The sequence below is a fragment of the Oryctolagus cuniculus genome, chromosome 1 (assembly GCF_051225735.1).
Source record: "Oryctolagus cuniculus isolate XC-2025 breed Fujian yellow rabbit chromosome 1, ASM5122573v1, whole genome shotgun sequence".
Lineage (NCBI taxonomy): Eukaryota > Metazoa > Chordata > Mammalia > Lagomorpha > Leporidae > Oryctolagus > Oryctolagus cuniculus.
In genome coordinates, this window is record NC_142867.1 from 17,348,129 (window position 1) to 17,351,703 (window position 3,575).

Genomic DNA, 3,575 nt, shown 5'->3' on the forward strand with positions numbered 1-3,575 from the left:
ACATACTAAATATTTCATATGTAATATAATTGAATTTGAGTAAACAGAATTTTCTACATAGCATTAAAGTATTAAAGTTGCTAATTGTATTATAAAAAAGGCAATAAAAAGGCAAAAATTTGAAAGACAATTTTAAATATGAATAGATAAAAATTATTAAAATCACTGTAATTATAAAAAAGTTGGCCATAGTTCATTAAATATTGTGTATTAACCATCAGTCATATATGCATTATAACATACTATGTGAAATGATATAAAAACATTAAGTAGCCTACTAGAGAGAAAAATTTATTCAAAAACCAAGCATAAGGTTAATTCTTTAAGCATAAATAATATAAGATCTTTGAAGGAATATGTGAAAAATCTGCTTTCAAAAGTCTCTTGGGTCCAAGGAGATGAGCCCAAAAGCGAAATGACTGTCTTCATGGAAAGGGTAAACTTAAGTTCTATCCAATGATACTTGTCTCCCACGGAGTTTCTTCATGGCATTTGTCATTTCTGAGTTTCTCAGAGTGTAGATTAAGGGGTTCAGCATGGGGGTTATGACTGTATAAAACACACTCACTGATTTGTCAATGGGGAAGGTCCTAGCAGGTCTTGCATACATGAAAATGCAGGGAACAAAGAAGAAAACAACCACAGTGATGTGAGAACCACAGGTCTGGAGAGCTTTCCGTCTCCCTTCCTGACTATGGTTCTTTAAAGAGTTCCAGATGACACCGTAAGAGATGAGTAAGAGCAGGAACACAACAGTGCAGATCACACCTCCATTGGCCACCACTAAGAGACCAGTGACATAGGTATCAGTACAGACAAGTCTCAATAAGGGGTACATGTCACACATGTAATGATCAATGATGTTGGGGCCACAGAATGGGAGCCCATAAATAGTGCTGAGTTGAATGACTGAATGCAGAAACCCTCCAACCCAGGACACTACCAGCAGCACAACACACACCCATCGCCTCATGATAACCAAATAGTGCAAGGGCTTACAGATGGCCACATAGCGGTCATAGGCCATTGCCAACAGAATAAAGACCCCTGATCCACCAAAGAAGTGCTCTATGAAGAGCTGGGTCATACATGATTGGAAGCTTATGGTGTGTTTCCCAAAGAACAAGTCTGAAATCAATTTAGGAGTAATGGCTGAGGAGTAAAAGACATCCATAAAGGATAAGCAGGCAAGAAAGAAGTACATTGGTGAGCCCAGGGTCTTACTGACAGAGACAGTCACAACAATGAGCAAGTTCCCCACCACAGTCAGAATGTAGATGATCATGAACAAAGCAAGAAGTATTTTCTGTCCCTGTGCATTCTGTGTAAGGCCCAAGAGCACAAAGTAAGTCACATTGTTCCTGGATTCCATCTCTTCTTTCAAAGCTGCTGATTTCAGATGTAGGATATTGTTTCCCTAAAAATAACGGGAAATTCACTAAATATATGAAAAGTTTAATTTTTTATTTATTCATGTTGAATCAGCTAAAAACATGCAAATTATTAAGAGGGGTGAGAAATGGCTCCCTACACTCAGTGATTTGATACATAATCATTCATTCAAAGAATGACAAACCAAGTTAATAACAGTCATAAAAGTATTCACATTATTTTAAGGGGTAACAAAGCTAAGACATCTTAATCATACCAGAATATTAGAAGGCTTCTCAGAGGTAGAGCATCTAACTTAACTAGTGAGAAAAAGTGGTAATGACCTTGAAAGCGGGTAGAAATAGAATACATGAGGTAAGTATCATATAAATTTACTAAATTATAGCAGCTAAAAATCACTGAAGGTAATTCACATATTCAAGGTGCATAGAACTAATTATTCATAGATCTTTGCCACCAGATTGACATCCCAAATTGGATACCATTTACTATTTCTAAAACCCTTTAAATTATTTCTATTAACCTGGTCCTTCCCAAGTGTTTTTCACATGTTAAAATTATATCACCTGCCACATTTTTATTCATGCTAAATATCATACAAGATCTTTCATTCCACTATTCCACTCAGATAATTCATTAATATATTTTAAAAAAGTGCTAACTCTACCTTCAGATTACCCCCAAATTATATCATCCTCAGCACCTCCCAGTTTCCTCCACTCTACTTTAATAGCCCCTTTCAGGTTCTCATTACTTTAATGTTCCAGATTAAAATAATCTACTCACACAAAATAGCCCAAATGATCCCTTTTAGATCTCATTCAGATCATATCACCATCAGCTCAAAACTCCTACAGTAACTTCCCATTCTACTTTCAACAAAATACAGTATTTCTATACTGCCTACAGGAATCTTGATGATTTGGTTCAATGCATCTTCCCAAATTCATTTCTTGGAAGATTCCAAATCTATCCTATTCTAGACAGTCTTGTTCTTCAAATATCATTATGCTTTTCCATTTCCTTGATTTCATTTTAATACATGGTAATTTCAGAAATCAGAAGCAGTGTAATGCTACAATAAATATAAATATTAGGGAAATGTGTATTGACGTCTACATTTTTATTTATTGATTCAATCAAAAACCTACATTGTGGTATACCTTAGATATAAAGTAGACTTTGAGATATCAGAGATTCTGATTACTAATTTAGGATCAAGATTTAAAGGCCAGGAGTCACATCATAAGAAGAGAAATGTTGTGTTGGCTTTTCATCTAACTCTACTACATTATCAAATAGATTTATAGTGTTTGGCTTAATGATCCATAAATAAAACGTATGTTTATATGTAAGCAGAAATAGTTTTACGTTACTCATGTTTTGGGAAGTCCTCACCCTGAGCTATACTTTTCAGATGTGTAAACAAAATATTCTATATATTTACTTAGGTTTTTTGTGAGGATTTAGTGAGTTGAACTATATGAAAGTAATATTACAGTACTTGGAAAATTATGGATTAAAGAATAAACACTCCATTTTGTGCACATTGACATATATCAGAAGTTTATTTCCCTCTGAAATGCAAAAACGCAAGATAATGAAATTTTCATCTGCTAAGTCCCATCGAAATAGACAAAAGAAAATTTAATGAATGGAAATACTAACAGTGCCAGAACACCTGGCATTAGTTTTGCAAAATTTTTTCAAATGCTATGATTTTCACACGTTTCATACGTATAGATCTATATACACATAGACACATGTATCACCACGTGTAATGAATAAGATTGATATCTGTGGTAATATATGAGAGTTGTTCAAATTCTACAGTTGAATAAACAGATCCAGATAATTCAGTTAATTTTTCCATGATTATGTATTTTTCAGTGACAGAAATGTAATCAGAAACTAAATTTTTTTTTGAGCTTCAAAGCCCTTTTTAAGTTAGAGAAGTCTTTCAACATTCCCATTCTTCCAAATTCAAATAGTATTAATGTCCTACATAACAGGAAAATATACACAATTAAAAAGCCTAAATTCTACTATTACATGTTTCTCTCACCTTTGGAGCCTTATTCAGAGTCTGAAAGAAAGCTTTTTAACTGATGCATTAATATGTAGAAATGTCTTTTCCATATTTTATGAAAAGACAGAGACACAGAGAGATTTTACTTCTTTAG

At 33.7% G+C, this 3,575-nt stretch overlaps 1 pseudogene; it reads right to left on the reverse strand.

The window, feature by feature from the left end:
* Nucleotides 1-373: 373 nt before the first annotated feature.
* Nucleotides 374-1,378, reverse strand: LOC100351809 (olfactory receptor 4A47-like; annotated as a pseudogene).
* Between the last annotated feature and the right edge of the window lie 2,197 nt (nucleotides 1,379-3,575).